Source organism: Rhinoderma darwinii, chromosome 3 (assembly GCF_050947455.1).
Source record: "Rhinoderma darwinii isolate aRhiDar2 chromosome 3, aRhiDar2.hap1, whole genome shotgun sequence".
Taxonomy (NCBI): Eukaryota; Metazoa; Chordata; class Amphibia; order Anura; family Rhinodermatidae; genus Rhinoderma; species Rhinoderma darwinii.
Genome location: NC_134689.1, coordinates 197,323,762 through 197,343,818, shown reverse-complemented (window position 1 = coordinate 197,343,818; position 20,057 = coordinate 197,323,762). Strand labels below are relative to the sequence as shown.

At 37.8% G+C, this 20,057-nt stretch overlaps 1 protein-coding gene across 2 annotated transcripts in view; it reads left to right on the top strand.

Annotated features, from left to right (window-relative positions):
• TAFA5 (TAFA chemokine like family member 5) overlaps positions 1 to 20,057 on the top strand; it is a 445,571-nt gene that overhangs the window by 21,527 nt on the left and 403,987 nt on the right. The gene's annotated exons all lie outside the window — the stretch shown is intronic.

Sequence of the window (20,057 nt, the reverse complement as noted above, 5' to 3'; positions counted from 1 at the left end):
TTCGGCTGTTTTTGTCAGCCCCATAGACTTTGAATGGCGCAGCACCGCACATACTCGGCCTCTGCTCCAGACAAACTCCTCCTAGCTGACGTCTTGCAGCTGGACGGAATGGGGTGGTCCCAGCCATTGGACCCCCATTAATTTAGCATTTACCTCCTATCCAGTGGATAGGTGAAAAATTCTGGATCCTGGAATATCCCTTAAAAAGCAAAAACAGATATTTTATGCTACATAGCTCCCCTCCTATTCCTTGTTCTCTTTTTTTTCTACCTTTTTCTTCTCCTTCTAATAATATTATTATTGTTGTTTTTGTCCTGCACAAAAGTACAAAAAAGTAGTAAAAAAAAAAATAGTGATAATTTCCCAGAGTTAGGATATGTACTTGTTCACAGCAGCTGCAACGGCTCCATTTCCTTTTTTTAAAGTAATGCTAAAAGGCATATCATTCAATTAACAAAAGAAAACTTGGCTGTCAAATTATTCACTGTAAATAGAGTGAAAACATATTTTACACTATATTTGAAATCAATGCAAACGCATTAAACGTGTGAGTAATACCGGTAAAGTTAATAAAAAAATGTTCCTGACTTGGTAATGTCATGTAAGAACACAACTAGAGTACACATTTGTTTTTAGGTAAACTGTTTTATGTAACCTTGTGATATTTTAAACTTTCCATGTTCCTATATTCTTTTTAGTCATAAACTGGGAGTTTATCGCTATTGAATTGTTATCTTTCAGCCAAGTGTTGAACAAATTATTTTAATAAGAACTTATAAAAGCTTAATAGGATTCCAACAGTGACCAGGTGATAGACTTTGCACAGTTCTTCCTCTCCTGCATTTGATTTCAAAAGGTCCTTGTCCATGCCCTCATCATATCCCACCTAGATTACTGCAACATCCTTCTCTGTGGCCTCTCCGCTCAAATTTTTGCTTCTCTTCAATCCATCCTCAACTCCGGCTGCCTGGATAATCCACCTCTCCCCTCGTTCTTCTACTTCCTCCCCCTCTCCAAGTCCCTTCAACCCATCGACCAGCAAATACATGTAAAATACTGATAGTGATTTACAAGGCACTCCGCAACCTGTCCCCTCCCTAATCTCCGATACCTCCCTGTATGCAATCTCTAGACCTCACGAGACCTTCTTTTCTGCTCTCCTCTCATCTGCTGCTCACATCATGGTCTCCAAGATTTGAAAACGGGGAACTTAAAACTCGTCGTTTTTACATTTACAAATGTGTTGTAATTCAGCTGTGATTTTGAAATGAATTAAACAGAGACAAACAAAAATCTGATTAATGAATCAAATTGTTATGTAGTGCACATGGATTCTTTTCAGCTATGAAGAAAGCCTTCTAATCTATTTATAAGTCATTCCTAGTAGCATCCGTCTCATATTTACCTGCTAACACCTGATAATTATACATAGCTTGCTGCAAGCCTCACAATTAATCACATTCTGCAGAGCATGGGACCGTTAATCATCGAGCAGATTAAGTCAGTCAACACTATTGAGATCATTGACTCTTGTTACAAAAAAATAAAATAAAAAATGGCTGTTTTTTTCTGGGTAAGGAATAAATAATATGTCCTTCACCATCTCAAGTAGCTTCATAACAAATGCCATTGTGACTTTCAAACTTCAAAATTAGAAGTATACATATTCATTTAATGTTAAACGCAATTTGATACATATCTTTCTAACATATTTGACACTTTTGATCTTATTCTAATTTCTGCTATAGACAACCCTTTGTTATACATATTTTATATTTCATTAGTAACTAATAGAAGAGGTCTCCTCTGTGGAGCACTGTGGACTGTAGAAGAAAACTAAGACAACTACCCACCCAGTGATTCCAATAGCCACCATATAATAAAGAGTTTGTCTACCATTGAACATCATTTTACAGAGCTATACATAAAACAGTGTATAAATACATTCCAATACTCATCTTGTACTGATCCTGAGTTACAGCCCATATCATAGCAACATCTATAACTAAGGCTTTGTTCACACTGCCACTGGCAAAGGTTGTTTGTCGTGATAATACCCATGATGCCGATCTGAACAGAGCCTTAAAACTAGCTGCTTTGAATTTTTAACTTGACAGAATAGAACAACTCAGCCAAGCAGATGATGAGGGTGATTTTTTTATTCTAAATTTATAGGGTAGCTATATGATTTTTGAAATTTGGAAATCAGGCAGTATATATGCCTATACAATGTGGACAATAACAATATGAATTACTGTGGAATGGTGCAGATGTGCTACCTTGGCAAACCCAGAAGTGGGTAACTACATCCAATTCCTCTGGATGTAATTCCTGAAGGCTATGAAGGTAAAATAAAATGGAATCTTATTGAGTGTCATCCAACTTTTACATTTCATTTACTTTAGATGGTGAAACTACAATATGATAAAAACAACTTATTAGAGCAAAAAAAAAATGTGTTTTTAAAATGTTCCCTTACATCATATTCAAATGATTTAAGGAGAACAATAACCTTCAACTATTATTAAATTACATTTTGTGAAAATTAAAATGTATGGAGCTTGATATCTTTATTAAAGCATAATACATGTCAAGACTATGCAGAATATCTAAGTTTGCTAATAGATTTTTTTGTTCAATTTGTTATAGGACAGCTGTTATCCGACAGTGTTCTTTGAGACAAGTCACGCTTTCACATAGTGGCATTACCGAAGAAATCCATTTTTACCTATCTTTTTCTTCATTCGTAACAGGGCATTCATTAACTTGCATAATGCATCTTCAAAGCTTATTTGATGTTAAAGAAGCCCAAGAAAAAAAATAATAATAATAGTATCTGAAATGCTTCAAAGTGCAGCCATTGTCAGTACCTATAACATAATAGTGCAGAATGAAGTCGAATACTGATTATATGATGGTTATATCTAAGGCCCAGGCATTTTGCTGTAATGAGATATATTTTATTTCATTTTCTGTTTAAATACACACGATCAGATGTACAATAATCTTCTTGAATTATTGATTTGTTTCACTATCTGCAATTCTGACTTTTCTCCCATACAGTATTGATTTTCAGTGCTCATTCCTAGGGGCTAACCTCTCAAGGAAACTATTAAAGACCTCTTAAAGCAAAGATTCCAAGTGTCTCAAAGTAAATGCATGCAGTGCTTCTTGTAAGAAAGTGTTCTAAGTGCTCTAATGACGCGGGATGTATTTTCAGTGTCAATGATCTTTGTCAAACATTTTTGGTGAATGATGACCCTTCTTAGGTGAATGAAGTGTGTGGCAATGGTACAGCTTATAAAGAAGTCAGAAGTAATTTATAAACTATGAAGCTCAGCAGAATGACTCCTCTTCAAACATGACATATCATCTTAGAATTTCATTCTGTCTGAGCTTGCTGTTCCATTGTTAAAAAGATTATGGTAGCACCCAAATGATAAATGTCTCAGAGATCGTTTTTGAAACAGAAAAGTTAGAGAGCCACCCGACAAAATCGAAATGACTGATTAAATTATAAGGGTAAGGGCTGAAATGCTGATACCAAAAATAGATAAAATAGACTAAAATATTCAAAAGTGACTTACAAAGTGGTGGAATTAAAGCTGCAGTCTACTAGTAAAATCGGAAAATGACTGACTCTTATAGGGGTTGTCAGCTTTCAGCAAATTAATGTTATTTTTTGCATAATTAAAAGTTATACAATTTTTCAATATATTTTCTTTATTAATTCCTCACGGTTTTCAAAATATGTTTGGTATAATTCAGTAGGAACATTCATGATTTCCTTCCGGTTGACAAAATACTGTCCATGGACATATGATGGACACACAGGTGCACGACCGGTTATAGGGTCATGTGATGAACACAGAGGTGCATGACTGGCTATAGGATCATGTGATGGACACAGAGGTGCTGGGATTGTAAAAAGACACAACTCTGATACACATACTGTAACGAGCCGTGCACCTGTGTGCCCACATGACCCTGTAACGAGCTGTGCACCTGTGTCTCAATCACATGACCATGGACAGAATTGTATCCACTGGAAGTAAACAATGAATGTTTCTACTGAATGACAACAAGCAGAGATCTTGAAAACCATTAGGAATTAATATAGAAAGTATATTGGAAAATGATGTCATTTTTAATTCTAGAAAAAAATAAAATGTATTTTCTTAAACCAGGCAACCCCTTTAAGTGGTAACAAGGTTGATATTTTGAGTGGCTCTTCTAGTTTTTGACAGCATAATCAATACCACAAGTTTATCTTGACTCTGATGACTTGCTGCAGCGCAGTATCACACAACAAAAGCCATTGAAACACCATTGAAAAAGTCAAGATACGGGATCTTGCCACAGTGTATTTAATGCATTAAAAGTCAAGTTAAAGACGGCTACATCTGTATTGCGAACTGTAATCCCATGTTTGTTTCTGTTCACAAGAAAATAAAAATAAAGTGATGACTTGTCCCACCAGTCCAGTGATGCTTTGTCTATTTCATATCCAAAAATGTCATTCCATTCTGGCCACCTAGAATGACACAAAGTGCAAGCATTCAGGATTGTTCATCACTCAAAACTTGGATCGTGGGATAAAATACTTGTTCAAGAAGCTTGTCATGATATTACGGAGGTATTTCATTCTCTTTGGAGATAATAAAATAGTTACTAAATATCAAAGATCACTAAGGTAATGGGACTGTGCAAAGTCATTGTACATGGAATGTCATTTGGAAATCCTTATTAAGACTAGTGCTATCATCTTAGATACATTGCACCTAACCAAAAATTATTTGAATGTGCTGCACAACTGCAGTCATTTTTTTAGGCTAAAATAGTATTAGAAATAGGTTTAAATATTTAAAGGATATCAGATAAGAAAAATCTCGTCATGTTTTTTCTCCATATTGCTGCTTAAACGATACAGTCTTATGGCAATAGTGCTAATCTAATAGATATTACATAGTTTGCCAAGCCAAAAGTTGGATGAGTATTACTAAAATATCTTGCATTCTATTATGCATGTCTGTCTATCTGAAACTAGTTTTAATGCTAATATAAATATTTTATTTTACCAATAAACAACCCCATATAGATGTTATCTCACATTTCTGTCACTGACAAGTTGTTCCATGTTTGTTAACACTTTCTCAAGTACGCCATCAAGAAAAAGTGAAAAAATGTGTCAAACTCAAAACACCTTGAGTATATTCGCAGAGCTGAGGAGGAAAGGTATAAGGGATAATGACGTGATTTGTAAAAATAGCTTCCTAATGTAATAGCGATAACATTAAAGAGGAAAGTGTCAGTGTGTAAAAAAAGTGTCAACTTGCACTGCTACCATTTTAAATGTGTAGATGCCATAGAGGAAGAACATTCAGCTGCTACAGGGCATTTAGAGAGAGGGGCACAGCCCAAGTTGTTACTACCCCTTTGCTATTAGGTGTGGAGGGCAAGTACAGTAGTCCCCTGTCCAAGGAATTGCATTACTGGCCCAAGGGTCGTGGAAATGACATAAAAAAATCACCAAGACCTTCTGTCCTGGAAGGCAAAACTTAACAACATAATGCCCCTCACTTTCTAAGATCCTCTTATTTGAGACATGACTACATGACTGCTATAAAGCAGACTATTGCTACATAATAATTCAATCTATACAGCCAATTTACCTTTCTCAGTTATTTCCAGTGTAAACTGGAAAATTGCATTACACTGTTAGTGCCATATTGCCAATCTGGAGTGTTCTCAGTATTTACTGAAGCTGTTGGATAATTACTTCTGACAGACCCATTTGGCAAGTACTACTATAATGTCTTTTCTGAAAAATATGCGAAACATAAGGATTGGCTCTGTGCTCACGATTCCTTACAGTTGAATATCATGTGGCTTGGCATGAAATATAAGTTAGCCTACAACCTTTAACAACCATGGAGTAACTATATGAGTGCAGAGGGTGCGATCACACCCAAGCCCTTTGGGTACCCCAAACTTCTCTGCCCCATACGAGGAGACCATATATAAATGGTGCATGATACTTCGGAGACTTTGTGCCAGATCTTGTATCGGGGTCCAGGAGCTTCACATTATGTCTCTGTTATCATTCTAGCTGTATCTGGGTCACAGGTTTGGCTCTTTAAGCTTTATAGAAGAGATGTCATTTGTGTATGACGCTTTTCTGTTCATACTACACACAAACCAAGTAATACAAGTATAGAGAATGATAGTATGTCTTAACTGGTCATCAGCTAGAACATGGACTCTAAAGGTATTTGTTGTCAGCTGCCCATATAGCCCTGTAAAATATAAAAGCTAGTAAAAGGGCTAGTACAGACACAAAGGATTTACTAACATGAATTATGTTGTACATAATTAAAGTCCAATACAGTTCTTTTATGCCAGTCCCTGGATAGCTTGCTTGGGACCTGGATGACGTTTTGAGAAGGTGAATGATGAAGCAGAGTTGCACAGCGTAACGAGAAGGTGTAGCAGCTAGCAGGAATAATGAGTGACTGAGACAGTTGAGTGAGCGTAGGCTATCCTGGGGTACGAAGTATAAGGAATACCCTGTTCTTCACCTTTAACCTCCACAAGGAGGTTTAGACTTTGCCAGTAAGATTCCCTGGTTGTGGTCCCCAATTGACAGTCAGGCTGCATATGGCGGATATGAAACATCTCATGGTCAAACATGTCCAGGTTGGCAACATAAGGGCAGCTTCAGGTCCAGAAATTCGGTATCAGGAGACTAGATCAGGGTCAGCCCATTGGTCGGTACATGGCTAAATCAGATCAACCACAGTCAAGACAAAAGCCAGGTCAAACACTGAAAAATCGCAGACTATAACAAATAGCAGGAAACTCACCACAGGGGCTGATAACCAAGCACGCTGGGTCCCTACCGTGACGGACCATGGCTGACATATATACTCATGCCACGTATTGTAACAAAAATGTTCATGGCCTGTTTACAGCGAAACTTGCATAATGACTTTTAGGGCTTATTTAGTCGAACGTGATATATGTCCAGGCAACGCGCGTGATTTTCACACGCCTCGCACGGACCTATGTTAGTGCAGACAGTCCGTGAGTTTCACGCAGCGTGTGTCCGCTGCGTAAAACTCACGACATGTCCGTTATTTGTGCGTTGTTCGCGCATCACGCACCCATTGAACTCAATGGGTGCATGAAAATCACGCGCAGCACACGGAAACACTTCCGTGTGACGCGCGTGATTCGTGCAACAGCAGTAAAAAGTATGAATGAAAACAACACCACGTGCTTTTCTGTTTACAAACATACAAACAGAGTGTCATAATGATGGCGGCTGCGCGAAAATCACACAGCCGCACATCATATGGTGATGACACACGGAGCTGTTAAATACCTTTTGCGCGTGCAAAACGCCGCCTTTTTTGCGTGCGCAAAACGCACACGCTCTTGTAAATCCAGTCTTAGGCTACTTTTTACTAAAACAGAAAAGTAAACCATTTCTATATCTATCACACTGCACCAATAACAATAAGTCAGCATAGTCTAAGACAGAGCTTAAAAGTAGCATAATTCATTGCGTCTGATTTGGTGTTTTTTTTTTTCCCATACAGAAAACTTTTTTATTTCAAACAATAGTTGTGGAAGTAGAAACACAGATGAATTGCATGTTAGACTTCTTGCTAAGTTTATATTAGTTTCACATCATTTCAAAAATTGGCCACCGTAGGAAGGATGCCCCAAAAAAAAAAAGAGCCATTGCTTAACTCACAGATCCCCGTCGTTCCAGCGCCGTCACTTACGGTCCTCCCCACCACTGTGTATTGACACAGCTGCAGCAATGATGTTCTTGTATACCCACATGATCGCTGCTGCCAATCACTGGTCTTAATGGGTATACGGCACAGGATCGCTTATGTCAGTGATTGGCTGCACCGATTACATGAGTATACGGGCATTTCATCGCTACAGCTATTTCAATAAACAGTGACGGAGAGGAAAGAAGCAGCGGCGATGAAATGATGGGGATCTGTAAAGTAAATAATGGCTCTTCTTTTTTTTTTTGCATCCCTCCTACCTTGGCCAATTTTTTAAATAACTCGGAAAACTCCTTTAAGTAGTACAACTAGGAATCCACTGAGCCATCGAATTTGTGTGACTTAGTGCTACTGCAACAAGAAGTCACTTTGGTGCGATTTCTAAAAGGCTTTTTACGGGGGACCGAAGTAGTCTTGTGACCATTGTGCCACTTTTCCCATCAGTCTATTTTGCTGCTTTGGTTGATGTGATGAACAGGATTTTTAGCAGTTACATAAATACAGAATGCTGTTATATGACTGTAATCCGTACATGTCACAATAGGGTTAATTAGGGAAGAGAGTATCATGAAGTCCAAATCTGAGGGTAATATATGATGAGGGAGTGATATGTTTTAGAGAACCTTTGATAACAAAGAGACATACATAAAGCAATGACCCTTTAAGAATCATTACAGGTTTGTGGATTCTGCCTCTTACGGTAAGAGTAAAACAGTGGGAGATCATCATAACTACTATGATGTAATATCACTTTCCTTTGACCACTGTGATAGATAAAGAATAAATGTAAAGATTTACAGATGTACAAACGTCCATTCACTTGTCTGACCTTTTTCGTTAGGTGACTTGGTTAAGGAGTCCAGTATTTTCATGGATTTTCAGATAGTTATTAATAATGGACTTGGATTTTCCGACACATGTTGCATTTTTTTATAGCCATGTCATTATAGCGTATTCTGGAATTGATGACCATTAACTTCAAGGCATTTTTATACTCTAACAATAACTGGAAGTGAAACCTCATGTCATTTGTCTTAGGTTGTTTCATTAACTCCAGAGATAATATAGATTCACATTTAGCTTAATAGTTATCAAAATAAAAGATCTGTTCTAGTTATTTCCCAGATGAAACAGAAATGTAAATATGCAAAGAATGTAAAATCAATATTTATGGAAGGTACTACTTGGAAAAGTAGAACAGATCTACATTAAGGGCATCAATGCCGCACAGAATCTGCGTTGCAGATTCTGTTGCGGATCTGCCCAAAATGTGCAGTAAATTGATGCGGACTAGCCGTTGCGTATTGAGGTGAAAGTACTTCCCTTCTCTCTATCAGTGCAGGATAGAGAGAAGGGACAGCACTTTCCCTAGTGGAAGTAAAATAAATTCATACGTACTGGCCGTTGTCTTGGTGACGCGTCCCTCTTTCGCCATCCAGCCCGACCTCCCTGGCTGATGCGGCAGTCCATGTGACCGCTGCAGCCTGTGATTGGCTGCAGCCGTCACTTAGACTGAAACGTCATCCTGGGAAGCCGGACTGGAGGAAGAAGCAGGGAGTTCTCGGTAAGTATGAACTTCTATTTTTTTTACAGGTTGCTGTATATTGTGATCGGTATTCACTGTCCAGGGTGCTGAAACAGTTACTGCCGATCACTTAACTCTTGCAGCACCATGGACAGTGACTATTTACTGACGTCGCCTAGCAACGCTCCCGTAATTATGGGTGTACACACGTAGTCACCCGTAATTATGGGTGCACACACGTAGTCACCCGTAATTATGGGAGCCCCATTGACTTCCTCAGTCTGGCTGTAGACCTAGAAATACACATAGGTCCAGCCAGAATGAAGAAATGTCATGTTAAAAAAACAATACGCTCCGCAGCACACATAACCATGTACATTACATCTGCGGACTTCATTGCGGAATTTTGAATCTCCATTGAAGTCAATGGAGAACTTCCGCAATGAGTCCGCAACCAGTCCATCACAGGTCCGCAACATCCATTGTATGCTGCGGACACCAAATTCCGCACCGCAGCCTATGCTCCGCAGCTGAATTTTCCGCATCGTCTAAACGAACCCTACTAAAAAGAAGTGGAAGGCAATGGAGAAGTGGGCCCGCTGCGGATTAACGTTGCTGAGTGTCCGCAGCGGAATTCCAGAGCAATTCCGCCACGTGGGGCCTTGCCCTAAAGGAGGTGTTCATTTTGAACAATTACTTTTTGCTAGAAGGATCCCCTCACAATAATCTGACCATAGAGTCTCCCACCACTGAAACCCCCAGTGATCAGCTGTAATCTGGGGGAGAACATGGCAGCAAGTGTTTAATTCCCCTGCAGCGCTACCACAGGCGAAATGAAGTATTATACTGTTTCAATTGAAATCAATAGGTTTGCAATGTAATTCATGAATGTGCTCTCTGTTGCCGATGTATCCTTCCCTCTATTAACTCAGAATTCCATAATCGAATATTGAAACATTTTTTTTAAAGAAACCAGCATAAAAAAAGTATTTGGAGTGTTTTTTTTTTCTAAATTGTTATAAAATTCTTGATAATGCTATGCCTTGTTTTTAGCACATATCACTGTTCTTCTGCTCTCTCACATTTATATTAGTGAAAAAATTGCCTGCCTATTGCCTACAATGATATACAGACTGGCCACTTAGGGGTGCAAGCAGGCAGCCAATATTTTTACACATATGTATGTGTTGTGAGAACATAGATGGGGGCTCTGTACTAAAGAAATAGAGCACTGCCGCCTTATCAAGTACTGCTGGTTTCCTAGAAATAAATTGTAATGGTAAGTACAATTTTTTAAAGTGCACGTCCTCTGTTGCACAAATGTAGCCTCAAATGTGGGTAAATGAAGACTAAATAATTTTGGTCATATTCTTGCATTCATAAAATGCATTCATTTTTGTGTTGTCAAACACTTCATGATAGGCCGAGGGGCTGACTGTACAAAGTGCTGGTATCCAGGAGGTACACAGCTCTAATGCACAGATAACTGATTTTGTTTTCCTATTCCCTGTTGTAAATATTACAATAATAAGCTTAATTAACAAGCACAATAACTCAATTATCTAAATACTCATCTTTCAAGAGATTTGCTTACAGAATTCTAATATTTAAAAGCATTTGAAAGCTATCCAAACTGTAATAGCAGAGATTTGCAGACTCAACTATAAAAAGAGTCTCTCATTCTAGATACATTCACAAGACTTTAGTTCTATTGGCTGCTTCATTTTAACAGCTCTTTAAACTTTATAGAGTAATTATTTACATTTATATCTCTGTAGTCCTGGGACACATGCTTACATTTATTGGACATTTTACTGAAATGAAATAGAATTGGTTGCATTCTTAAGAAAAATCATCAAGTGTAACATAGGAATCGGCAAGAAAACAGCCAAGGTTTACTATAATTTGATTATATTTTATATTTTGTTGTTGCTTTAATTTATTGAGCACCTGATTAAATTGATATATTTAATAGAATCATGATTTTTAATTTGACAGTAAGATTGCTTGTCATTTGTCGACAGTCAATTGTACCATCAATGAACTGGATTGAAATTGATAAAGCTTGCCAATTTGATCCAATAGTAATTGTCATGTAAAGAAAAATATTTTTTTCACAATAGTAGAAACAATAATGAAGATGCATAAGTATCATCAATGGCCAGTATATTCAATATAAATCACAATTAACTATATTATGAACAAGCATTTTAATGAAAATATACGTCAGAAGCAGAAGGTAAAAGCAGCAGCTATGAAATCCCACCATTAACCAGCTTCCATTAATTAGTGATTAATAGTTTACTTGTGAAAGTTTCAGTTGCTGATCGCCTGCGGGTCCTCGTTTACAGACGAGGTAGTCCAGATGGGACTACCCATTTCATGATAATCTTGTTACTAGTGCCGTGTAAGGAGAAAAATTGTGGACCAAGGTTCAGCGCTGCTAACATCAAATGCAAATCCAGACAAATAGGTAATAAATGGAATTTATTGGATTTTTAATTAAAATAATTAATTAAATAGGCTACGCGTTTCGACGCTGGACTAGCGTCTTCATCAGGCCGTTGAACTGAGGGCTGAGAAAGATCAGGAAAGCTTAGCATAAAGCCAAATTTGTTCAAAAATAAATGTGTTAATGGGGCTAGCTATAGTTAAAATAAAATAAATGCCTTTTTACAAAGACATGCTTTTTAAAGGCATTGTCAGCAAAACGCAAGACACCGTGTTTTCTTAAAAATGGATTTATTTTTTGTATTTTCCATGATGTCCAAGGATTGTAATACATTACTGACGTAGATTCTGAAAGAAGTTACTTCATAATAAAAATTTTAAAAATACAAGAGGTATTTCTAAAGTATTTTCAAAACCTTACAAATATTATTGAGAATCCCAGGCAGTGAACAACAAAAGATGTAGATATGTTTTTTTTTTGCTGGGTATAAATAACTTTTAAATTATTTACATCAAATCTTGTTCCATTGCTTCTCTGAGGGCTAAATGAAAATAAGATGTTGGCTAAAGACCTCCATCTGAAGCTTTCCCTTAGTGTATACAGCTTTTAGCTTTCCATTGGATGAATCAGAAAGATTACATTGAACCTGAGCTAGAAATAGTATAGCAATTTTGAAGAAATTAAATGAGTTCAAAGCCAAAACACATCCTGCCGCTGGCTACCAAGAAAGAGGAAAATGTATCTAGCGTTGTGCAAAAACTGGCACACACTGAAGAAGACAATGAGCTGTCATCAGAACAGCAATACACATTTCTTCTATGGATTGTACACCCACCATTTATACAGGAAAAACCTAAACTGATGTGTGTCTCTTTCATTCAGTACATTGTGCTCAAGAATTGACGTGATGATGTTATAGCTCGGTGGATAACTTACAATTGTAAAATATGAGCATATCATGATTGATAATTCTTAAGAATAAGATATTGTATGTAATTTATCCCCAACATATTAAGCATCTTAAATAGTAAAAAGATATCAAAACCTTAAATTGATATGAAGACATAAGAATAATAAAATACTTATCATTGCATTACAGATCCTCTTCACCATAGTAGAGCATGTGATGGTTAGATCATGTAGGTAGATAATATATATATATATATATATATATATGTATGTGATGGCATATATATATATATGTATATATACACTACCGTTCAAAAGTTTAGGGTCACTTAGAAATTTCCTTATTTTTGCAAGAAAAGCACAGTGAATCAGAAATACACTCTATACATTGTTAATGTGTTAAATGACTATTCCAGCTGCAAACTTCTGTTTTTTAATGCAATATCTACATAGGTGTATAGAGGCCCATTTTCAGCAACCATCACTCCAGTGTTCTAATGGTACATTGTGTTTGCTAACTGTGTTAGAAGGCTAATGGATGATTAGAAAACACTTGAAAACACTTGTGCAATTATGTTAGCAACGCTGTAAACAGTTTTGCTGTTTAGAGGAGCTATAAAACTGACCTTCCTTTGAGCTAGTTGAGAATCTGGAGCATTACATTTGTGGGTTCGATTAAACTCTCAAAATGGCTAGAAAAAGAGAGTTTTCATGTGAAATTCGACAGTCTATTCTTGTTCTTAGAAATGAAGGCTATTCCATGCGAGAAATTGCCAAGAAACTGAAGATTTCCTACAACGGTGTGTACTACTCCCTTCAGAGGACAGCACACACAGGCTCTAACCAGAGTAGAAAGAGAAGTGGGAGGCCCCGCTGCATAACTGAGCAACAAGACAAGTATATTAGAGTCTCTAGTTTGAGAAATAGACGCCTCACAGGTCCTCAACTGGCAGCTTCATTAAATAGTACCTGCAAAATGCCAGTGTCAATGTCTACAGTGAAGAGGCGACTCCGGGATGCTGGCCTTCAGGGCAGAGTGGCAAAGAAAAAGCCATATCTGAGACTGGCTAATAAAAGGAAAAGATTAATATGGGCAAAAGCACACAGACATTGGACAGAGGAAGATTGGAAAAAAGTGTTATGGGCAGACGAATCGAAGTTTGAGGTGTTTGGATCACACAGAAGAACATTTGTGAGACGCAGAACAACTGAAAAGATGCTGGAAGAGTGCCTGACGCCATCTGTCAAACATGGTGGAGGTAATGTGATGGTCTGGGGTTGCTTTGGTGCTGGTAAAGTGGGAGATTTGTACAAGGTAAAAGGGATTTTGAATAAGGAAGGCTATCACTCCATTTTGCAACGCCATGCCATACCCCGTGGACAGCGCTTGATTGGAGCCAATTTCATCCTACAACTGGACAATGACCCAAAGCACACCTCCAAATTATGCAAGAACTATTTAGGGAAGAAGCAGGCAGCTGGTATTCTATCTGTAATGGAGTGGCCAGCGCAGTCACCAGATCTCAACCCCATAGAGCTGTTGTGGGAGCAGCTTGACCGTATGGTACACAAGAAGTGCCCATCAAGCCAATCCAACTTGTGGGAGGGCCTTCTGGAAGCATGGGGTGAAATTTCTCCCGATTACTTCAGCAAATTAACAGCTAGAATGCCAAAGGTTTGCAATGCTGTAATTGCTGCAAATGGAGCATTCTTTGACGAAAGCAAAGTTTGAAGGAGAAAATTATTATTTGAAATAAAAATCATTATTTCTAACCTCGTCAATGTCTTGACTATATTTTCTAGTCATTTTGCAACTCATTTGATACATATAAGTGTGAGTTTTCATGGAAAACACAAAATTGTCTGGGTGACCCCAAACTTTTGAACGGTAGTGTATATGTACATATATATATATATATATATATATATATATATATATATATATATATTTACAAATTATAGTGCTGGCTACACGGCCAAGTATGTTGTGGTGGTGTATGTCAATGACCACATCACAATGCTATATCGCATTGTAACATCACACACGGTAGAAAATCACTATTTTCTATGAAGGGAGCTGGACAGGTGATGTGTGATAATAGCTTGAGTGTTTGTCATGCACCGAAAGTCCAATAAATGGAATGCCAGGACAATGTACAGGAAGGGTCTAGTTGGTTAATATCAGTTATTTTTTACATTTCACTATTTTACCATGTATAGCTTTCTTGCCGGTATATACTGCTTTCCAAATTTTGCTTTGGTTTGTAATTACTTAACAGGATGAAACACTCCATAAATGTTTAACTGTCCTTTAAAATGTACCGTACCATACAGATGCCCTCATTCTACCCTAGTAATCACCAACAGGGTCAAGATGGATGCTCCATGATTAGGAATGCTGTCATACACTGACCCATGTCATATTTAGTGCTTCAAGTGCTAACATACATTTCTGCTATGTTACTTGTTAGACAGACAGGTTGAAAAAAGACACATGCCTGCAAAGTTCACCCAGAAATAGGAAACCTTAATTAACCCTGGTTGACCTAGCAAAAGGCATGATCCAATTTATCTTAAAACAGAAAAAAAATATTTCTCTACCCCTAGGCAATCTTACTAGATCAATATTTAGCTAAGGATTTTTTTCTTAATGTATTTAGTAACCCTTTATAGTATATGGTAAAAAAAAAAAAAAAGTAGATTGAACCATTTTTACCACCAACCTCAGAGGGTGTCCTTATATCTTTAAACATAAAGTGAACAGCTTTTGACTTTGCTTGCTATATTGGCTATTTACAGTTTATAGTTGTATGTTTGTATTGTCCAGATGCCTTTACTGTACATTTTAAAATATATGTTAATCGTTTTGTAATTTTTAATTTCAGTTTCTGAAGAGCTGCATAAGTAATCAAAGTAGAGTTTTTATGAGTTATCAGTATGAAAAATATTGCCCTTTCACCAAGTATATAGCTTAAATTAGGGCATATGAATATCATAGAGAGGGTCTCACACTCGGGAAACCTCTCTATGATCCAGAATGAGCAGCTCCTGCTCTGGTGGACCCAGCCCGTCCACACATCACATAGCTTGCCATTCAATTTAATGTTTGCTATGTAATGGCACACGCAGCTTACCCTGGTAATAACAGCAGATTGCTGGGAGTTAGAGAAGCCAGATCCACGATAAACAGTTGATCACCGTGCCGGCTTTTAATTAAAAAAGGGTTGTCTTTATCTTTTGCAAAATTTGTGCTGTTTTGTGCCTTTATGTATTTTACATTTGCATGTATTTTTAGTCATTGTATCTGTTTCTAAATAATATTACTAGAATATTATATATGTACAATGCCTTTGGAAAGTCTTCAGACCCTTTCTATTTTTTCACATTTTGTTATGTTGAGGCATTGTTCTAAAAAAAAAATTACGTTTTTCCCCATCATTCTGCACTCAATACCCCATAATGACAAAGTGAAAACAGAATGTTAGTAATCTTTCCTAATTTATTAAAAAGGAAAAACTAAAATATTGCATTGACATAAATATTCAGACCCTTTACTCAGTACTTAGTTGAAGCACCTTTGGCAGCGATAAAAGCCTCCCGTCTTCTTGGGTATGATGCCACAAGGTTTGCACACCTGGATTTGGGGATTTTCTACTATTCTTCTCTGCAGATCCTCTCAAGCTCTGTCAGGTTAGATGGGGACAGTCGGTGGACAGCCATTTTCAGGTCTCTCCAGAGAGACGTTTGATTGGGTTTAAGTCAGGGCTCTGCTTGGGCCACCCAAGGACATTCACAGAGTTGTCCCTAAGCCACTCCTGTGTGTCTTGACTGTGTGATTTGGGTCATTGTCTTGTTGGAAGGTGCAACTTCGGCCCAGTCAACTCTGGATCAGGTTTTCATTAAGAATATCTCTGTGTTTTGCTCCATTCATCTTTCCCTCAACCCTGAGGTTTTCCTCAACCCAGTCTCCCTGTCCCACCCACTGAAAAACACTCCACAGCATCATGCTGCCACCACCATGCTTCACTGTCGGGATGGTATTGGGCAGGTGATGATCAGTGCCTGGTTTCCTCCAGACATGGCGCTTAGAATTGAGGCCCAAAAAGTTCAATCCTGGTTTCATCAGACCACAGAATCTTGTGGTCCTTTAGGTGCTTTTTGCAAACTCCGGGCTGGCTTTCATGTGTCTTTTACTGAGGACAGGCTTCTTTCTGGCCACTCTGCCATAAAGCCCAGATTGGTGGAGTTCTGCAGTGATGGCTGACCTTCTGGAAGTTTCTCCCATCTGCACACATGATCTTTGGAGCTCAGCCAGAGGGACCATTGGGTTCTTGGTCACCTCTCTTATCAAGGCCCTTCTCCGATTACTTAGTTTTGTGGGACAGCCAGCTCTAGGAAGAGTCCTGGCTGTTCTAAACTTCTTCCATTTAAAAATTATGGACACCACTGTCCTCTTAGGAACTTTCAGTGCAGCAGAATTTTTTTTGTACCCTACTCCAGATCTTTGCCTCCACATAATCCTGTCTCTGAGCTCTACATGCAGTTCTTTCCTCCTCATGGCTTGGTTTTTGCTCTGATATGCATTGTCACCTGTGAGACCTTATATAGTCAGGGGTGTGTCTTTCCAAATGATGTCCAATCAAATGAATTGACCACAGGTGGACTCCAATCAAGGTGTTAAAACATTTCAAAGATGATCTAGAGAAATGGGAGGCCCCGAGAGCTAAATTTCAAGTGTCATACGTCCATGAGAAATTTGAGTTTTTTCATTTTTAGAACATTTTCAAACATTTCTAAAATTCGGTTTTTACTATGTCATTATAGGGTATTGAGTGCAGAATGATGGGGAAAAATGTTTTACATTTTTTACTTTTAGCACAAGGCACTTAACAAAATGTGAAAAAAAATGAGAGTCTGAACACTTTCTGAATGCACTGCAGATACAATTGCAAGAAATTTGATTTTTAGAAAAAAAAGCTTAATACACCATTAATACTGACACCCTTAATACTGTAAATACTTCCCGTTTTGTATGTAGCATTAACCCCTTACTGACAATTGATTATGACTATTGGAAGGCAGGGAGGTAGAATTCGAAAAGAAAAAAACGAAAACTGGCTGCGGTGGGAAGGGGTTGATCAAGTTAAAGAGTTGAATGTATCAGGGTTCAATTTTAATTTCTAGATAATTTTGGCACATTTCCATATAATAGTCTTTTCATTAACAAAAGCCAATAATCAATGCCTGTCATAAGGCAAATGAATGGTCCAAGTGAGTATTATGGTCAGCTGGGTTTGCATAAGTCTTAGAGCAGCAACATATCAACATATCCTGTAACAAAACACAAGGTCATATTAACATTGCCACTTGCTATCCACACGGTTTTGAAATATTGAGCTTTCAGGAGCTCATTTCTCATAATTTTCTTTGTAAAGCATTTAGGGACTTGATTTTTCTTCTGCTGATAATGCATTACTGAAAAAACAAAAAACAAATATTAAATCCTGCTGAGACAAAACATATTTTCTGACTCAATAGCTATTGCAATCAATGTGTTCTTTATGATGATATATAGTATACAAATGTTAAAGGGGACACATTCTATATAAACTTGAAGAGGCTTGCTGCTTAATAAAATTATATAGATTCATGTATAGGAGGCGCTCAATTTAAGAAAATTACTTTGACATTATTATCTACTTGAATGTCACTTATATATGGCACTATCACATCAGCTTTCAGCTGTACGTACTTGAAGGCTTCACATTGTCAAGGACATACAGTGCCCACTGCTTGTATTATGCCATGTTGCAGGGAAATTCTAGAAATACTTTAGGTAAAACTTATAAACTGCGTTATGCTTTTTGCCAAGGAACATCAAAGAGAGAATCCATGTGTCATGCACTGCATAGCACAATGTAGGATTTTTTTTAAATAAATATAACTTTAATTGTAAGCTGAAGCTCAATGTCCATTTGGTCTACTTTGTAGTTTGCTAAATGGATATTAAAGATGGCCATACATTTAATTCTAATACCGAAAGATCAAGCTAAAAAAGACTTTAATGATTTTCGGCATCTATTATCCTACAGTGTTGATCCAGAGGAAGGCAAAAACCCCAAAGAGGTGGATGCAACTGCCTCATTAGGGAAAACATTTCTACCTGACTCCAAATATGGCAATCCGAATAAATCCCTGGATCTCCATTTCCAGAATCTAGTACTCATAACCTGTAATATTATATTTCTCAAGAAAGGCATCAAGGCCCTCCTTGAACTTGCTCAACGAATCAACCATCACATCATCCTGTGGCAGAAAGTAACACATTTTCACTGCTCTTACAGTAAAGAATCCCCATCTGTGATGATGGGGAAACCTTCATTTGATCGCTACACAATATACTGCAATACTTTTGCATTGCAGTATATTGTGTTTTTTTTTTTTTGACAGCTTCTAGCAAACCCTGCCTCTGACAAAAAGTATATGGAGTAAGGAGTGGGCTCAGCCCTTGTGCCCACTCCATACTTCCTCTTTCTCGTTATGATGTAAACGTCAAATGTCGGGAAGGGTTCAATTACCTTGGACACACTTCTTTGCACTCGCTCTAGTTCAGCTATGTACTTCTTATACACAGATGCCCAAAATTGTACACAATATTCATCGTGTGGTCTGACTAGTTATTTTTATAGAGGCAAAACTATGTTCTGTCATGAGCATCTATGCCTCTTTTGATGCATTCCATGATTTTATTGACTTGGCAGCAGCTCCCTGGCACTGGTTGATAAAGTTAAGTTTCCTGTCCACCAATATGTTTCTAAAGTGATCAGCTTCAACCCACGAGGTCTTCTCCATCCTGTAGAACACTTTAAACTTTTCCTTAGTGGTTGATGGTAAATCATATAATTCGTAGAAATCACCTGAGAAAAATGCATGTGGGGCAGTGCAAGGATTAAAAAAAATGTCCTGCCATATAGAAAATCATTCTATTCTGGCTATAATCATAAATGCAAATATATTTCTGTATATGCCGCTTTCCTGATATTCCTTATACATTTGATCGGGGCCACGTTGTCCCATGTGTGGCTAAAGGTACTGGCTATAAATGCAGTGAATTAATGGGGCTGTGTTGCCATACTGGCACAATGTGGTTGAAGAAAAAAAGCCAAAAGGGCTGCATTCCCTTAAATTTTTGCATGGGGATGTCCCAGCAGCTGTACCCCAGCGATCAGATGGTGATAGCCAATCTAATTGATAGCCTATTGGTCACACCCATACCAATAGATGAAGTGTGCTCACAGCACCTTCTAAATCTACCACACCATGTACTGACAACCCATTCTCCCCAAAAATTACAAAGTAACACTGC